Genomic DNA, 20,330 nt, shown 5'->3' with positions numbered 1-20,330 from the left:
TTTTGATGCAAGGTAGAGCCTCGTGAATGTGGGTACAATTCAAGCAAATGTTTGTATCAAATTGGTTGACAAGTATCTTTGAGGTGGACATTATGACAGCTTGGAATAAGCTCGATGTTAAGGAATGTAAGGATTTAGAGCAATTTAATAAGAAGTTTTGGGATGCATTGTTGCCTATTACCTCTTATTGCCCTATACCCCTTCATGAGCAAGTGGAAAAATATGTTTGTGGGTTGTCCAAAAGAATCAGGGATTTTTGCATTAAATCCACTGTGTCTAGCATGTCTCAGCTTATCGAGACTACTATTATAGCTTATGCTTTGCTGTGTGGGAAGGATTCAAGCTTCCTAGAGAGAGGGGTGAAGCTGAATAAAATAGTTGTTTAAGGCTGAGAAAAGGGGCAGATATGAAAATCAGCCTGATAAGAGACCGAAATAGCAAAGAAAGGGCTCGAAAACATTGGCACAACAAAGAGAATTGATGGTATTAAATAAATGTTTTATTTGTGAATAGGAGGGTCACACTATCTCAATAGGTAGCAAGTTGGAAAATCAGAAAATTAGGAAGATTCTAAAGGGAAGAAGCCCAAAATATCAGTGGGGTTGGTGTTTGATGTTGTTAGTGATCAGCCCAATGATGATGCTTGTAACTAGCCTTCCTCCTCGGATAGGGTGGTAAATAACACGACATTGGACACCCTGTTGGCCCCAAAACTGGTGCCTCTTTCGGTATTTATTTAACTTAATTGAAGAAAAAGTTGATGTACAATGGGATTCTCCCAATCCCTTTCGGTATTCCAACTTTCCTTGCTATCCAAAATGACCAGTAATTCTTCAATCTGATTTGCCCCTTTATTCAAGTAGTCAATTGGCCTTCATTCGCTTTGATGGAGATGGAAAATGCCCCGGAATTCAATGATTTCCTGGTCCCTCCACTTGAATAGGGTAAAAATAGCTTCAGCCTTGTTGAATCCAAGTCTTGGAGCTTCCAATTTTTGGCACGCTTCTTAAGGCTACTGCTAAAGCCTAATTTCTGTTGCAAATTTGGATTTATATCAGAGAAATCTGAAATTTCTCAGTCTTTGGTGATCTCAATTTTATAATCTTTGGAGCAAGGTTGTAGAAAGATTGGGAGATGAGAAAGAATGTTGAGGAGAGAGAGAAAATTCAGACTTTCTTTTCGAAGATCTGAAGAAAACTTGTCATTTACTTCTGCTGCCTTGTCTCAACAACTTGTAGATACAAAAAATTGAAGAAAATTAGTTATTTACTGTTGCTGCCTTGTCTCAACAGCCTGTAGATGTTGTCACCTGCTGTTGATTGGTCTCTCCTGCCCCTGGTTGCCTCAAAAGGTCCTCCAATGGTTGCAAAGTAGACTAGTAACATCTTCTCTCTCTCTCTCTCTCTCTCTCTCTCTCTCTCTCTCTCTCTCTCTCTCTTAGAGGCTGAATACATTAAAAATGCATCTCCAGCCTCTAAAGATGTTTTTTAGTATTGCATGGGCATTTTTGACAAGTGGCAGCCTTTCCAAATGGTTTTTTCAGCATTATTCATAATTAAATATTAATTTTTAGTCTTTAAATTCTAAAAATTAATCTAATAATTATTTTGATGCCTTGAAAAATAATTTGATTAGCCAATAATTAAATTGGCTAGGCAACTTCCATTCTTGAGTGTCTCTGTGCCATCTTTGACAATCAAATTGGTGTTAGGTATCATTAAATACCACTTCTCTAGTATCACCAACTGACACTTTTGGCGAAATGAATGACTTTGGCCAACAACTGGCACCAGATACCACCAAGTATCTGTGCGGTATAACTTATAGCAGCTTTTGCCTTTGACATCTTGTGATTTCCTTAGGTCCCAGGCTCGTAAATTTACTCTAATCCCAGTTACACCTCACATGTGTAACATTTACTCAACCATATGATAAAAAATTAATCCACATGTTAAGTGAGGTTTGAAAATACATATCCTCATGACAATGCCATTGAGTTGTGCAGAGTGTGGTGTAAAATTAAGGATTGTATGCATTGATTTTTTTTTATAATGGTGCATGAGCTAACTTCATCTTTGTAGACATGGCAGGCCATCTAAGCATCAGAGAGGATGAGGTGGGACCCATAGGGGAAGTTGAAATGGTATATAAAGGCCATGCAGAGCTCATCACACCACTCATTGAAAAGCTTTGGTTGCATATATATAGGGATATGTGGATAGAGAAGAGTTCTTCATTGCTCCACTTGAGGATTGTGATGTATTGCTTGGTATGCCATGGTCTCATCATATGCATGTAGTCATCGATTCTTGTGCAAAAAAGATCATTATTTAGCATAAGGAAAAGATACTCACGCTTGATGTAAAGTTGAAAGGTGAATGTGTCCTTGTTGTATCTGCAATTGCCATTTCTAAAGTAATGAAAAATATCTTTCAGCGTACTTGGTCTTTATTGAGGATAAAGATGATAGTGAGAATGCTGGGAACATATCTAAGTTAGAGAAGGATCGCATATCATTTCTGAAAATGTATGTTGATTACTTCTCTCCGTCACTTTTAGAGCAACTATTGCTTGAAAGGCCAAAAGATCATGGCATAGATCTTATCCCTGGAAGTAGCCCAACTTAATAAGCTACCCTATAGAGTCAGTGCAGCCCAACAGGAGGAGATTATGAGTCAGCTAAATGAGCTGTTAGAAAAAGGGCTAATTCAGCCCAACTCGTTTTCTTTTTGTTCTCTAGTGCTTTTGGTGTAAAAAAAGAATGCTTCATGGCGTATGTGCATTGATTATTGTGCTCTGAACAAGATCACAATAAAGAATCACTTTCCGATTCCTCGGATCGATGATGTTATGGATAGATTGCAAGGGATAGCCATATTTAGCCGTATAGATTTGAAAAGTGGGTATCATCAGATACGCATTAGACTGGAAGATGTGCCTAAGACAACTTTTAGGACATCTTTTGGATTGTGAGTTTTTTGTTATGCCTTTTGGACTTATGAATGCTCCTGTCACTTTTAATCGGATGATGGATCGTATCTTCAGGCCACATAGAGAATTTGTGGGTACTTTCTTTGATAACATGATTGTCTATTCAAAGGACAAGGTAGAGCATAGAAAACACTTGGACATTGTGTTCAATGAACTGCGTGAGTATAGACTGGTCATCAATGACAAGAAAAGTGAATTCTTCTTGCATGAAATCCACTTTTTGGGGTATATTCTATCTGCTGATGGTATTCGCATGGACCCTAGAAAGGTAGAGGCAATACGATCATGGCCATCTTTGGGCAATATGCATGAGATCCACAGCTTCTTGGGTTTATGTTCTTACTACATGAAGTATGTACGCGGGTTTGTTGAAATTGCATCTCCATTGCATGCCTTACAGAAGGAGGATGTGCGATTTAGATGGACAACAGTGAAAAATTCAGCATTTGAAAAGTTGAAGGAAAAGATGACTTCAAATCCTATGCTTGTATTGCCCGATCTAAGGAAGCCATTCGTAGTTCAATGTGATGCATGTGGTAATTTGGGGCTGTTCTTATGCAGGATGGCGGAGTTGTGGCTTACGAGAGCCAAATTCTCTATGGTGCAGAAAAGAATTTGCAGGTCTATGCGAAAGAGCTCTTGGCTGTAATTCATACACTGTCTACGTGGAAACATTATTTGTTGGGAGCTGATTTTACAGTGCAGACAGACCATCAAACTTTGAGGTACTTTTTGACGCAGACAAAGTTGTCAGAGAAGCATATGAGATGGGCAAATTTTCTCTCTATGTTTCATTTTTAGATTGTACGTATTAATGGTAAAAAGAATGTTGTGGCTGATGCATTGTCACGTAAGCCACAAATTTCAACCATCTGCATGGTTTATCATACTGAGTTGGATGCCATGAAAGAGCAATATGTTGCTGATTCGGACTTTGGTAATGTTTATAATGAGCTTTGCAATGGCTAAAGACATGAACACTTTGTGCTAAGAGATGGATTTCTGATGATGCATGGATGACAGTGTGTTTGAAAGTAGTTAAGGCCTAGAGTTATCATTGAAAGTCATGCTTCTCCATATGCAGGATACAGAGGTATTGATGCCATAGTCAAGGCAGTGGAGCATTTCTTTTATTGGCCGGCTTTGAGGCATGATGAAGAACAATTTGTTAAGACATGCATTGTGGTCAGAAGATAAAGCATGATAGGCAAAAGATATCGGGTTTATTGCAGCCTTGCCTATTCCAAATAGGCCTTGGCAGAGCATTGCAATGGACTTTATTTTTGAGCTTCCTAAGACATCTATAGGGAATGATGAGATATAGACTATCAATTGCAAATTTAGCGAACAAACCCATTTCATTTCGGTGAGGAAGAAAATAAAGGTTGATCATATGGTACGATTGTTTTTGCAACATATCTTTAAGTATCATGGTATGCCAGAGTTGATCATTAGTGATTGAGACCCCCGGATGACTAGTTTATTTTGGAAGGGGTTGTTTGAGAATATGGGTACCATGCTGAAATTCTCATCATCCTTCCATCCACAGACAGACAGTCAGTCTGAGGAAGCAAATTCCACAGTGTTAGATCTTTTGAGGTGCTATGTTTCAGACCACAAGACATAGTGGGAACAATATTTTTCCTTGGTTGAGTTTGCTTACAACAACACAGTGCATAGTTCTATGGGCAAAGCTCGATTTGAAGTGGTTGAGGGTGGCAAGAAGGTACCACCTATTCTACAAACTAAGGATAAGATCTTGGAGGCTGATCGTTATGTGGAAAACTTGGATGTAGCCTATGCAAAGATAAAATATGCATTTCAGAGATCACAAGAAAAGCAAAAGAGGGTAGCTGATCGCTATAGATGTGCTTTGCAGTTTGTAGAGGGTGATTATGTATTGTTGCGTTTTGAAAAGGCAAGGTTGAAAAAGATGAAAGAAAGAGATAAATTGTATCCGAAGTTGAGTATGAGATACTATGGGCCCTTCCAGGTGTTGGAGAAGATCAACGATGTGGCATATGGGCTGAAATTACCTTCATATTGGCGGATACACAATACCTTTCATGTCAGCTTATTGAGGCCTTTTCATGGTGATATGCCTAAGGATATGTTTGTTAAAATTCAGCCTGAGATTAAGGAGTTGGATCATGGATGAGATTTTGGTACGTGAGTAGATTTTGGCACATAAGGAAAGAAAGGTCAAAGGTAAAGTTTCTAGGACACACTTAGTGAAATTTCGGAATTACTCACCAATGGATGCCAAATGGGTGAAAGAGGATGATTTGGCAGACCATTCTTAGTTGTTGGAGCTTTTGTTGGGTTTGACTCACGCCTACGCTTACAGAGGAGTGTTGGTGATCTTCATTAGGACATTGGGGCACTTTTTACTCTCCGTACGAGAGGTCGTATTTCACACACTTTGGGTGTGAACACCCTCTTACAACCTAAGGTTTAAGGGTTGTACTTTGTACTTGCACCTTACACTTCAGATTATTGCATTGAGTGTCATGCTCTCACACTCTACATTGTATACTCCACTCTCAGTGGAGCTTCGATCTCTTCCTATTCTCACAGTTGGTATCAGAGGCAGTGCTCAACTCAGCTTAGCTTCTTGGCCACCACTAATGAACCGCTAGCTTTCAACTCCATAAGTCTTGGCATTGGCATTCAGCCACATGTGTCACCAGTCAGAGGTGTCACTAGCTAATCTTTTCCGCTAAGCAGTACGAGATCAGCCCCCTATCCATTTCCAACAGGTACAGCCTTGTCGCCCGCTTGCTCTAGTCCAAATGGTGCTTTGTCCAGTCACCGCCCACAAGTCTACAGTGACACCTGCTTGTCCTGTCCCTCCTGCTAGGCAGAGTCGTTGCCTGGTCTAGCCTGCTAGCTCATTGAGCTGCTCCATCTGTCACTGATGTAGCCTCGTCAGCTGTGCTGCCCTGCCCCTACGACATGCAAGCTTGCGACTAGCGCACGTTAGCCCTCTGCCCTGCGCCGCCCCTGCAGCTTGTGATGCCCAGTCCGCCAGTTACTGCTTGGCCTAATCTGCTAGCTAGCTCTCAAGCGCGCCACCTGAATAGGCGGCTAGCTTCCAACTCGAGCTCTAGGACTTCACGAAAAGTCTGGATTAGCAAAGATAAAAAATACAATTTATCAAAATTTTAATTACATTTTATTTCTCCAGGAGGGGTTTTTGTCTAGGCAGGTACTATCAGCTTCAATACGTGTTTGGGACACAATTACTGCAGAGATTTCTTAGCAAGAGGGTCAAGAAATTTAGTGCTTTTAGATATTGAGCAGACATTGGCACATGTAGTACAACTTTAGTTTAAAATAGTTTGATTTTGAGCATTTTGGGACAATAAATTTTGTGGATTTTGCATCTATAGTGTGGTTGAGCATTTATTGCACCTTGGATTGTGTACATTTCAGTTAGTTTTGACAGAGTGTGCTTCAATTTGCGAATTATAGTAAGGTACTTGCTGTAATTTTTGGAAATTCTAAGATTTCTAGGTTGGTCCAGCTTGGAACATTGCTCTTTTGCTCTCTAATCAGCATTGTTTATTGTGGCAAATCAGGGAGGTGATGTATTTACTTACCTATCCAATGAGGATAGGTTGGATTGTAACAACTATTCACTTTGGTCCTTTATGATGAAGAATGTATTGATTGTGCGAAGAATCTTTGGGATTATGTCAGCAGTGAAGAATTTAGGCCCGGAGTTGTGGCTTTTGCTACTCCTTGTCCAAGAGGACGTGGACAATGGACAACTCAGCTTGTTCAGCTTGCTCCAGCTCAACCACTTCCCCAGAGATCAGCAGCACAAAAGGCACGGGATACAGAGATGCACAGCTTTGTCACTGATTGCATTGGCAGTTCAACCGTCTATTATCCCTCACATTCGGTTTGCAGCTTCTTCAGGAGAAGCTTGGTTGGCCTTGGAGCAGATGTTTTGCTAGAAAGAATGAGAACAATGGTGCGGATGTTATAGCCTCTGAGCAAGATTTTATGGCACGACAGAATGGCAAGGGTAGCCAAGCAAAGAATGCTCCGCAGAGCTCTAGGACTTCAGGCACTTCACAGGGCAATAAGAAACAAGGGGGCACACGAGCCAAGAAGGGCAAGTGCCACTATTGCAAGAAGCCAGGTCACTACATCACTGAGTGTAGAAAACGCATAGCCAAGGAGAAGGAGTCAGGGATACCTGTTTTTGATGCATCTTCCATTGCTACTGAGTCAACGTTCTTTGTTGCAGGCAGTGACTATTGTTTTTACATATGCAGTTATGACTCTTCTTGGGCTGATAGAGCATTTAGCTCTATTGAGGATGTAGACACATGGTTTTTTGACCATGGTGCATTTAGGCACATCACATCTCGCAGAGATTTGTTTGCTTTTGTTATTGCAGCCCTGGTTGGCAAGTCTGTACAATGTGCCAACAATGCATCATACTGTGTTAGAGGTATTGGGGAGATTGTGTTGACAGCCATTGATGGCTATATTCTCCGCTTATAGGATGCCTTGTTTGTGCTAGTTATAAAGAAGAATTTGCTCTGGTTGGCAAGTCTGTACAGTGTGCCAATAATGCATCATACTGTGTTAGAGGTATTGGGGAGATTGTGCTGACAGCCATTGATGACTATATTCTCCACTTACAGGATGCCTTGTTTGTGCCAGGTATAAAGAAGAATTTCTTATCTATTTCTTCCTTGGCACGGTGTGGTTTGCAGGTCACCTTTGATGATGGCAAATGCATGGTAAGAGATAAGGAACACATGACTTTGATTCTGTTTGGCACTCTATGTTATGGGTTATATGAGTTGTGGATGCTCTTTTAGTTGATCAGTCGGCCTATTTAGCGTCTACTCTTACTCTTGCTATGTTACAGACGGAGTTATGGCATGCTCTCATGGGATATGTAAACTATGGTAACTTGATGCTTTTGCAATGTACACAGATGCTTGATGGTTTACCTCTCTTGGAGAGACCTCATGTGCACTTATGCGAGGCATGTATTTTGGGGAAAATGCATCGGTTTTTGTTTCCCTGTGATGTTGCTTTTAGAGCCACTGCCAGGTTACAAATTGTGCACTTAGACGTATGCGGCCCTATGTAGACAAAGTCATTGGGTGGCTCTTACTATTTCGTCACTTTTATTAATGAGTTTACTCGCTTCTGCTGGGTCTACTCTTTAGTGAAAAAGTCGGAAGTGTATAATGGATTTTTGGCTTTTCTAGCACTTATTGAAACCAATCTGGTTGCAGGGTGAAGACTCTCCATTCGGACTGAGGGGGGGAATACATGCCCTCTATGCTGAATTCTTTTTTGAAGCAGAAGGGCATTGTTCATTAGTACACTATTGCTTATACTCCACAGCATAATGGGGTTGCAGAGAGGAAGAATCGGTCACTCATGGAGATGGCCAGATGTATGTTGAAAGCAAAGAGCTTGCCACAGTTTTTGGATGGAAGCAATTATGTATGCTTGCCATGTCTTGAATAGATACCCCACCAAAGCGTTAAAGAATATCACCTCTCATGAGGCTTGGAACAGTCGGAAACCTTATGTTGGGCATTTTTGTACTTTTGGGTGTCTTACATATGCTGTAATATTTCCACACAATAAAGGTTAGTTGGTTAGTTCGAAAGTTAGTTAGTGAATTAATAAGTTAGTAAGATTACTAACTAAAGACTAACTAAGGTAAAAACTAATGTTAATAGCTAACAATTTTTATTTAATTAAAAATATATATATTTTAAAAAATTGAGAGTCGTAAATCCAATATTTTTCTCGGATTGACAAGGACCGTAGCCACCATTCACTGAAGTTACAACGTGAACGAGACTTATGAGCCTTATTAATCACTAGTATTAATGTGTATTATTTGGATGGTCCAAAAATATTAGATTTTGGGTAAAACTAGCATATTCTAGATATTTTAGATATTATCCTAAAAAGATATGGAGATTTCTAGATCTAGATATCATTTAAAAGAAAAGACAAGTGATGTTTTAGTTAGTTTTGGAGATTTTATAAAAAGAAAAAAGATAAAGAGAGTGATTGGTGAAATCGCGCATGCTGCGATTGCAGTCCACAGGCAGTAGATAGCACTTCGAACAGGGAGAGAAAGAAGGTGTGGTCTGAAAGCTTTCCAATCAAGTGTCTTGGGGTTTTCCCCCCCCTTTTGGAGCCAATGGAACCATCAGATTTATGAGTTAAGCATCAGATCACTGAGTTTTCCAAGAGTCCCTCCACCAAGAACTCTTGTTTTCAGCCTTATTCCCTCTTCTCTAATTCATTATAAATATGAGGCATGGGGAGGCACAAGGGAGAATAATGAGACCTCGAGAGGCTGCGAGAGAGAGGTAGATAGAAGGATACCCCTCCAAGAGATTGTGAGAGAGAGCTTGAGAAAGAGAGAAAATGAAATGAAATGATATATTAACGTCTAGAAACGACCTATGAGACCATGAGTTACAATCATGTGTATGATGGTACAACTGTCTGGGCAAAATATGTATGTAGCACAAAGCAAAATAAGAAAGGAAACTAACTATAGCTATGCGTAAAACATGGAGCTCTATCTAGTAACAATGAGCTCCAAATGGTACAGTCTCATGTGGGTATAGAGGACCCTAGCTCTAGCCCGAGCAATAATCCCATGTATCCGCTTATGAAGGTGTCGTCGGTGTCTGTGCCGAGGCCTTGGACGTCTGAATCGGCTAAGCTGAGCGGCTCGATCAATTAGTACTCCTTGTCTGTGTATGCACTGTGGCGGTGAGAGAGGCTCTTGTGTGGACTGTGGCTGTAACTGTATTGAAGTCTTTTGAGTCTCCTTTGCAAAGAAGTCTGTGAGTTGCCTCTATGAAGGGCCTTGATGTCTTGGGGTAGCTGTACTCCTGAGGTGCATGTCACGAAGCCGTCGTATCTCAAGAAGAAAGAGGTCAAGGCATCACTGATCGGTAAAATCCATGACTCTGGATAGTGGTCCAAATGCATCTCTAAAGAGATAGTGGAAACGGCCACGGACCTCATAATACGCTGGGCAGTGGCAAATATAATGCTCCTCTGTCTCTGGCTCTAATTTGCATATCTGGCATATGTGCTCCTCTGGTGGGATGGATCTATATCTGCCAGTCTCAATCTCTAGCTGATGTGAGGAGGTGCGCAACTGGCCAATAGTACATTTGATCCCATGGGAAAGGTGGGTGTCCATGTATCTCAGGTAAACAATAAATCCATCATTTGTAGCATGAAGGAAATGCATACGGTAGAAAGCCATCTTTGTCCCTAGTTCCTGTCGTGGCATCAACCATGTCCGTCTGATATCCAACTGGGTAGATCCATCCTGATGATCTTGCGGATCTTCAACCTGCTCAGGTGAAGAGATGGTGCATCAAGGGAGTATTGGAAGGGGGGTAACTTGTCCATGCTAAAGCCATGCAACTCAAACCAGGCCAACATTTGTGCATACCAACATGAAGTATCACCCTCTCTGGCAAGCTGCCTGGAGGACTCAAGGGCCAACCGTGCATATTTGTGTCTGGGTAAGTCTCGCAGGCTATGTATGTATGCGACCGATCGGGTGAGGGCCTCTACCACAATCGGTGTAGTTGCTAGCTCGGCTTTGATGATCTCATGTGGCACTGAGGCCTTACATCTGATCATCCTGGATATCATGGACACTAGGGGTTTCTCCATCGACCTCCATCCGTCATAAGTGAGCCCTGATCTGCTACGGTGGTCAAGACTAGGCCCCCATATCTGTACTCCATAAAGTAGTGTGGATGTGACCAGTGTATCGAAGAGCCATAGCTTGGTACGGGGTTCTTGGAATTGCACGTGTGAGCAGATCCTCTCCAAACCACCTAGTGCTGTGTATCTACGAGTCAGTCTAGTGTCTGCTGCCTCTCGCATAGAAAAGGTGGGGCTTGTGAATAAGACTCCTAGGTATGTATAAGAATCCACATACTCCAGCTCCTCAGATCCATATGTGAATTTAGGTGCTGATCTCCTGACCCATTGTGGTGTAGTATTAAATAACATCACCTTGGTTTTACCAAGGTTCACTGAAAGCCCACTTTCCAAAGTATAGGAGTGTAGTGCATCCAAGTGTCTCTGTAGACCCTTTGGAGAGTCAGCTATCAATACAATATCATCTGCATACAGTAGGCGAGGTATCCAAGTGCCAGCTACTAGTGGAGCTTCTCTATCTCCTTCCTGTGAAATGTAGTCAGCAGTCCTATCAATGTACATGCCAAATATTTGAAAGATGGAGTTTGCAAAGTGCATGTATTAAGGGAAGTTAATTGCACTTAGTTCCGTATGGCTTATTCGTTGATAGAGCAATCGGTTAGGGGTTATGAATAGCATAATCGTAAAAAGAATAACATTAGGAATTATGCATACAACTATTAAGTAAAATTTGCATAGAATCTCTCTTTGATCCCAAGGGGGAGAGCGAATATGCGATGGAATTATTATCGCACCTATTTTTATATTGTTTAGAAAAAATACAATTAGTTTTGTTGGTTGATTGAACAACATCCTAAATGTTTTTTTTCAATCAATTGATTGTTGCATTTGTGATTCGAATAAATATTCCAAGTGCTTGTGTTTGATGGTAAAAGCATGGCAAAGGTTAGTAATGACAAGTAGCCATGGGAAATAAATTAATATTTCACTGGAAGATGATATTAGGCTGATTGCCTTGATTGTGCTTAATTCTTAATTAGATTAATTAAGGAAGGATATTTTGCACGGGTGGATCATCTCCAAGATCGTACCACGGATTACCTCGAGAGGGCACTGCTTGATTCACGGGCCGAAGGTCGAGTGGTGAAAAGGCCAACCACGGGAAGTGTGTCTCACTCCTAGGTCGCTCGGGGTCAGTGGAGCTCCAGACACCCCTTGCCTAGACCGGAACGGAATTGTAGACTGCCGTGAGCCCAACGTCTGGGGTGTTGAAAGATTCTATTTTAGATAAAGGATGGAAATTATGGTGCCATGTGATTTGGACCGGGTACTTGTGTTGGACAGAAGGGATACATAATTCTCCTGTATGGGCAGGAGACAAAGATTAACTTGAACATAAGTTAAGCAACTTGTTTGACAAAAGGACTGCTTGTTTTGTCTTCGTGTCTGTGCTGTAAATTACGGGAACAAACCCTGTGCCCTAAAAGGTTTAATTAATGAAGCTAATTTTAAATGTTGCACATAAATGTGGTAGGACCTAATTAGAAAACTAAAGCTATGAAGGGAAGCGGGTAGACAGAATCCTCAACGGGTCCGTCTTATGGTAGGGTGGTCCCACATAACTGGGAGGCTTCTCACAAGGATTTATCGCCATTCAACTTTAGGTATTGTTAAGTTAGAACTCAATTCATGCCGTTTTAGGGGGCTGGAATGGGACTATGCCCTACGGGCAGAGAGGTTAAGCGGCACATCCCTCTCGTTTCCCATTGTCTTGGAACCAAGTGCAATATGGATCTGCTTCGGATTGGGTATCTTTGCGTAAAGTAGTGTGACATTAATGTGACATTAAAAGTGATATTTAATGTCACATTAAGGTCATAAGTGTGGAATGTGACATTAAAATGGATATTTAATGTCACATTAAGGTAAATTTAGGGGAACATGCACGAGAATGACCGTCCGGGCTCTTGGGCGCCTGAACGGGGTTAAGGGGAGCCTAGAGAGTAAGGGAGTCCAGGAATAGTAGGACTCCAGGAAGTTGACGGCTGGCAAAGAGATTAGCTTTGAGGGCCAGCACTTATCTAGGCGTGGCTGGGAGGATAAACTCACTCGTGCTTTCCATCGTTGGGAGTTTTTCTGACGCTCCACCATCTATCAAGTAGGATGTCCAAAACCTGACGCTAGAATGTTATTAGGAGATCTTGGCCTTAGGAACCCAGATCTCAGGTCGATCCTAGTGGGTTTGGCCATGAACGTTCTGTTGCGAGGCGGACTCGGGAAACCCTAGGCGACAAACCGCGGAACATTCCTTGGAAGTGCCGGGCGGTGACTCTTAGATTCGTTTCTTGATGGACCGCTAAAACGTGCTTGGACAGTCGATAGGCGGGCACGTTACATATGCACACATTCCCAAGGCACTCAAGAAGAAATTGGATAACAAGGCTGTCAAATGCATTTTTGTGGGGTACAGCAGTGAGAGCAAAGGATATAGATTATATGATCCTGTCTCTAAAAAGGTATTTGTCAGTAGGGACATGGTTTTCGATGAAAAATCAGAATTATCCCTTGTTGGTTTTGACACATATCAAGTTGCTAGTGATGTATTTGAAGGGTTGCTACCCATTTCATTTGGTGATACAATTGGAGTTTCAGCAAGTGAACTAAATGTTCAGTCAGCTGTTTCATTGGGTAATGCAGAAAATCAGCCCATGGCTGATCTGAATATTCAGCAAGGTGTTGAATGTGAAATTCAGCAAGAGCTTGTACACAGTTAGGAGGCTAGACAAATGCCTAGATGGTATTTACGGACGATGAAAGATAGTCATTTGGATACTCCTATTGTTGGTCGTACTAGAAGGCAAGCTCATATGCATGATGGTGCACATACCATGGAGTTTGTTATGGTAGCACACATACAATTGATGATGAGGAGCGTGAATGTTTTGAGGATGCACAACATAGTGTGCATTGGATGACAGTAATGCAAGCTGAGTTTGATTCCATCATAAAGAATCAAACATGGGATTTAGTGTCTTTGCCTATTGGGAAGAAAGCCATTGGAACAAAATGAATCTATAAGCTGAAAAGAAATGCAAATGGATCCATTGACAAATATAAAGCTAGGCTTGTGGCCAAGGGCTATGTGCAGAAGAAAGGCATTGACTGTGAGGAGACATTTGCTCCTACCTCCCATATGACTACTATTAGGTTTATGGTTGCTTTGGCTGCCCATTATGGATGGACTGTGCGTTAGCTAGATATAAAGATTGCATTTTTACACGAGGAACTTCAAGAAGAAGTGTATGTACAACAGTCCATTGGTTTTGTAGTTAAGGGATCCAAACACTTGGTCTGCAAGCTGAAAAAAGCTTTATATACAAAGATTGATGCCTTTTTACTTAGCTAAGGGTTTAACAGAGTCCCCCCTTTACGTATGCAAAGATTGATGCCTTTTTACTTAGCTAAGGGTTCAATAGAGTCCTCCTTTACGTATGTAAAGAGGGGGGATCCTTGCTGGTCATATGTCTATACTTGATGATCTTTTGCTAACAGGGACACATGTTGATCAGATTTCAGTATTCAAACAAAATTTACAACAAAATTTTGAGATGTCAGATTTGGGGCCTTTGCACTATTACTTGGGCATTTAGTTCATTCATGATGCTAGAGGCATTGGATTGTCACAGTCGAGATACAGTGGTAAATTTCTTGAGAGGTTTGGCTTACAAGATTGCAAGCCAGTCTGTACACCAATGGAACTTGGACTGAAGCTGTCATTGCATGATGATAGTGACTTGTTTGATATCCACACATATGCTCAAGTAGTTGGATGTCTTATCTACCTATGCAACACTAGGCCGGACATACAATTTGCAATTTCAGCCTTGAGTAGATATATGCATCAGCCACGCCTGTCACATTGGTAAGTTGTCAAGCGTGTTTTCTATTACTTGCAGGGTACTAGGAATCTTGGATTGCTTTATGCCAAGGGGAGACCACTGCACGTATATGCTTACAGTGTTTCTGATTGGGTTGGTGATTATGATTCTCGTGAAAATTGTTTCTTTTTTGACTCATCTTGCATTTCTTGGCTTAGCAAGAAACAATCCATCGTTGCCACATCGTCATGTGAAGCTAAATGCAAGGTAGCTTTCACTACCACAGTTGAATACGTATGGCTTAGACGCTTGCTAGCTGATTTGGATGTATCTGTCATGGAGCCTACTCCTTTGTTCACTGACAGTCAGAGTGCCATTGCAGTGGCACGAAACCCAGTGTTTCATGCACGCATGAAGCACATTGAGATCCATTATTACTTTGTCAGAGGGAGGCTATATGCCAGAGATATCAGCCTTGTCTATTGTTCTACCACCAGTAATGTGACAAACATCTTCATCAAAGCTCTTCCTCATGACAAATTTGAAGCATTTCACAATGCTTTAAATTTGATCTCCTTTGGTGGATAACCCTTGTATTTCGATCACTCTTCACTCTAGGGGGTTTTGTTGGGTTTGGCTCGTGCTTGCGCTCACAGAGAAGTGTTGGTAATCTTCAGTAGGACAATGGGGCACTTTTTACTCTCCATACAATAGGTTTTTTCCCCTAGATTTATTCCCTTTATTTTATGTGTCTATGTTACATAGTTTTGGGCACTTATTGTGTTTCACACACTTCGGGTGTGAACACCCTCTTACAATCCTAAGGTTTAAGGGTTGTACTTTGTACTTGTACCTTACACTTCAGATTATTGCATTGAGTGTCGTGCTCTCACACTCTCAATTGTCTACTCCACTCTCAGCTGAACTTCGATCTCTTCCTATTCTCACAGCTTTACCTAGATGCCTTTTAGTTAGAGCTGACTTTAGTTCGAGCTTCATCAGGTTCAGTAGAGCAAGGGTCCGGAGTATTGTCTGATACTCAAGGGGGAGGTAGCACTTGCACTCCTCTAGTTATGGACAGCTATTGTATGTAGTGGATCTCGGATCTATTTAGTATGCATCCAAGGTACTCTGCTAACAATATGCTTGCTATAAGGTCACTACTTAGTATAATAGTCATTGTGAGATGTATGCACATGAGTATGAGTTTCACCGGAGCACTAGAACTATACTTTTGCATGAGCTTATGATCAGTTTGGGATGAATTTTGCCTCAATTGATCAGTTTCAGCTCAGTTTTTGATCAGTTTGGGAATTGTTTTGGGATCAATTTTGCATCAGTTTTTGCATTGATTGTTTGTTGGTCATTTTTTGCAATGAGTTTGCGATCAGTTTGGGGTCACATGTACAATAGTTTGTGATTAATTCTCAGATCAGCAAGTGATCAGTGTATGATAAAATTATGCTCAGTTTTCAATGGTTTACAATTGGTTCCATGGACAACACCATGTTAGTAAATGCCATTGATAGTTTAGCCCATGGTTTATGCTGAATTGATGCTTTTCTATGGTTGATAGTTAGAACAATTGAGAAACATGAGTTATGGATGCATCCAATGAATTTCTAGCAACATTTCTAGATAGATTTTTAGTTTTATGTTATGTATATGCTGGCTAAAAATTTTCTATAGATTTGGGGTATGTAGCATGGTTGGACAACAGTGCGCAATGTTGTGTTGTTATGCGTATGGAAATTCTAGTTCAGAATGCTTTTCCTTTGGCACAATCCGGTGTAATCGAGGATGATTGCAGGGATTTTAAGGGGGAGGTTTGTCATGGGGACGTAAAATTTTGAGATGCTTTAATCTTGCTGATAACATTTGATTAAGTTATTAGTCAAATGTGTAAGTTTGTTTAAGCACATGTGATGCACATGGTAGTTAGCTCATGGTAAGAGGCCAAGGACCTCGAGGATATAGTGGATGTCAAAGGCAAAAGTTGTGATAAGCTATGCTGGTTGGGCTTTGGGGGTTAGTTGGTGTCAATTTTGACCTTGTGATAGTTATTTGGCCAATGCGTGTCGATAGTGATACTAGGGACTAGCATTAATCAATTAATTAATGCCAATCTAATGATCAATGGAGGTTGGGGACCACTCTAGGTTGCAAATGACTTAGCCAATTTAATTATGGATGGACACATTTAATTTTGGGCAAGGTCAGAAGGGTTGAAATTAATTTTTTGGAATATTTAATTTTAAAAATTAATTAAATGATTGGATAATGCTGAAAAATGGGTTTAGAAGGCTGTCAGTTGTAACAAAAATGTCCATGCAAATTGAGAAAACGTTTTTGGGAGTTGGGTCTCAATCATTCAGTTAGTTTATAGCTTATGGGAGAGAGAGAGAGTTGCTGGTTCATTTTCTGATCAGAGAACAACAATTTGCTGCAAAAGACAGCCATCTGGGGGACCTCAATAGGCAAGGGACAACAAGGAGTCACCTTCCATGGGCTGGCAACAACATTGCTGATCATGTCTCAGCATATTGGAGGTGCCTGGCAGTAGGTGATTGCATTAAATGCGGGCTGGAGCAGACAACAAGCAAAATTTGGGATTTTCTCGTGAAGAAAATCATATTTTTCTCTCACCTTCTCCAACCCATTCTTAGGAGATCTTAGCATCTCTCAGCCATTTTGAGCAGATCTTAGCCAAATTTGGCAGATAGTAGAGAGATCTCTTTTGTAAACCCTAAAGTGCAGAAATTAGGGTTTGATAGTCACCTCGAGACCTGTGCCAATTGATGAAGGTATCGTACACTAAATTTAGGACTTGAAATTTGTGTAATTGTCAGGGAATTTAGATGCTAGATCATTCATTGTAATTTGGGGCAGCATTTGGCTAGTTGGTGGTTTCATTTGTGCAAGTCCTAGGTGAAAAATCAAGGGGCAATTGGTCTGAATTGATTGCTGATTGTTGCTACAGCAAAGAGGCTTTTTAGAATAGGAAAGGAGATTGTGAATCTTAGCTTGGACTCATTTCATTAGCAATCAAGATAAAGAAATACTGAAAGGGACGCTAGTTTTGGAGCCAACAGGGTGTCCAATGTCCAAGATTATTAAGATAAATTGTACGTTTCAATTTATGTTTATTTACTGATTGTTGTAATTAGGTGCTTAATCAGGGAATTACCACCTTCTCCAAGAAGGAAGGTTGGTTTCACTATCACCATTGACATTAGTGGCCAATAAATTGGTCCAAGTGAAAATTTGACATCGGGTATTACCTTAAGGGCTTACAATAAATGAGGCAAAGCTACTTTTTTAAAGAACTTTTCTTAGGAGAAGGGACATTCTTTCTAGGAGTTATTTTGCCTATCTTTGGTGCTTTGGTTGCCTTGGGGTTTTAAGGCATAGCTTCACCTGCCATAGTTACATGTACCTCCTCTCCTTCAATGTCCAAGCTACCACTATTGTCCATTCTTGTGGATTATATACAATTGACCATTATGTACTTCATGAGCTTTGCTCTTATATACCAAACATACTCACTTGTATAGAAATTCCTCGTAAACTGTCGTACATTTGTACGAAAAGATTTTTAGTTCATTGCTATTTTTTTACAATGGACTATTTTGCAATAAATCTCTATTTTAAAGTTTAGTATGTTTCACATTACCTTTATAAGCTTATCATCATTGAGATAAATAAACTGAACCAATATTTTGGCATTTGATACAATTACTCTCTAGCCATAAGAGTAACTATCATCCTGATGAGGATATTGCAATTAAGGCATAGCTTCACGTGCCATAGTTACATGTACCTCCTCTCCTTCAATGTCCAAGCTACCACTATTGTCCATTCTTGTGGATTATATACAATTGACCATTATGTACTTCATGAGCTTTGCTCTTATATACCAAACATACTCACTTGTATAGAAATTCCTCGTAAATTGTCGTACATTTGTATGAAAAGATTTTTAGTTCATTGCTATTTTTTTACAATGGACTATTTTGCAATAAATCTCTATTTTAAAGTTTAGTATGTTTCACATTACCTTTATAAGCTTATCATCATTGAGATAAATAAACTGAACCAATATTTTGTCATTTGATACAATTACTCTCTAGCCATAAGAGTAACTATCATCCTAATGAGGATATTGCAATTAACAATATAAAGTAAAACTATGAAACTTGTTTATGGTAGTTTTTAGAATAATTAGATGTTATCAAGAAGATTAAAGCATCTTAAAGTTTCATGTCCTCGCGACAGACCTCTCCCTTGAAAGCCTTGCAATCATCCTCGATTGCATTGCATTATGTCAAAGGAAAAGCATACTACATTGGAAGTTCCATAAGGTATTGTAGTCACAACATTGGCCATTGTTGTCTAACCATACCACATGCCCCAAACCTTGCTGAAAATTTCTAGCTCGCATAAACATGATATAAATTGAAATAGAGTCCAGGATTGTTGCTAGAAACCCATTGGATGCATCATAACTCATGTTTCTCAAATGTTTAGACTTTAGAACCATAGTAAAACATATTTTGAGGATAAACCATGGCTGAAATTATCAATGGCATTTACTAACATGCTGCTGTCCATGGAACCAGTTGTAAACCATTGAAAACCAAGCATAAACTAATCATAAATTGATCACTTGCTGATTTGAGAACTGATCACAAACTGCTGCAAATGTGACCTCAAACTAATCACAAATTGATTGCAAAAACCGACTAGCAATTGTTGCAAAAGTTGATGCAAAACTGATCCCAAAAGTGACCATAAACAGTTCTCAAACTAATCGAAAATTGAGCTGAAATTGATTAGAATTTTTGTCTCAAAACAAAACTAAGGCAAAAACTCATGCCAAACTGATCATAACCTGATGCAAAACTATAGTTCTAGTGCCTGGGTGAGACTCATACTCCTCTGTATACATCTCACAGTGACTAGTACATTGAGTAGTGACCTCATGGTAGACATACTGTCAGCATAGTACCTTGGATGCATGCTGAATACATTCGAGATCCACTACATTACGAGAACTATCCACAACTAGAGGAAGTGCTACCTCCCCCTTGAGCATCAGATAATGCTCTAGACCCCTGCTCTCTACTGAACATGACAACCAAAGTCGGCGCTAATTGAAAGGTATATTGGTAAAGTTGCAACAATTGAGGATGGTTTGCCAAGTCATCCTCTTCCATCCACTTTGCATCTATTGGTGAAACATCGCTAAAGCTTCACCAAGAAGCATATGGAAACTTTACCTCTAAGTTTACTTGCCTTGAAACCTCCACTGGGTTGTAGGCATTTTTTTCCTTTGAGCATTGCGATGCTTTATACGTTCACATTGTTGCAATTTCAACTTAACTAATATGCAACATTGTATCGAGTTGACTAGCCTCTCATGTGTACTTGACATGCTAGGAGCACTAGATGCACAAGGAAACATTCTTGTTTGTATGCTTTGGACCATTGTAATGTGATTGTGCATGGGAATTTGCATACTACCAGCCATACCAAGATATATTTTCCCATACATTGCATGCATCTCTAGTTGCATTTTTTCTCATAACCAATACTATACAGAGCATTTGCATGACCAACATTAATATCATGAGTCCCAAACGCAGTGGCCTGCATATATACTTTGCCAAACTTGCCACTTTGTGCCCCAACATCATGCCAATATTGTTATACATGGGGTTATGCATATTACCAGCTATACTTGGATACATTGGGCCTTATACA

General features: G+C 40.3%; 1 protein-coding gene and 1 pseudogene across 2 annotated transcripts in view; one reads left to right on the top strand and one right to left on the bottom strand.

Annotated features, from left to right (window-relative positions):
* LOC148014818 (protein SAWADEE HOMEODOMAIN HOMOLOG 2-like) overlaps nucleotides 1-20,330 on the top strand; it is an 87,386-nt gene that overhangs the window by 13,582 nt on the left and 53,474 nt on the right. The window lies entirely within an intron of this gene.
* Nucleotides 9,947-11,250, bottom strand: LOC148014819 (uncharacterized; annotated as a pseudogene).

Source organism: Lygodium microphyllum, chromosome 24 (assembly GCF_053477565.2).
Source record: "Lygodium microphyllum isolate KBCC chromosome 24, Lygodium_microphyllum_v1.1.10, whole genome shotgun sequence".
In the NCBI taxonomy this organism is placed as follows: domain Eukaryota; kingdom Viridiplantae; phylum Streptophyta; class Polypodiopsida; order Schizaeales; family Lygodiaceae; genus Lygodium; species Lygodium microphyllum.
The sequence above is the reverse complement of the archived record's forward strand: the minus strand, read 5'-3'. Positions and strand labels throughout refer to the sequence as shown.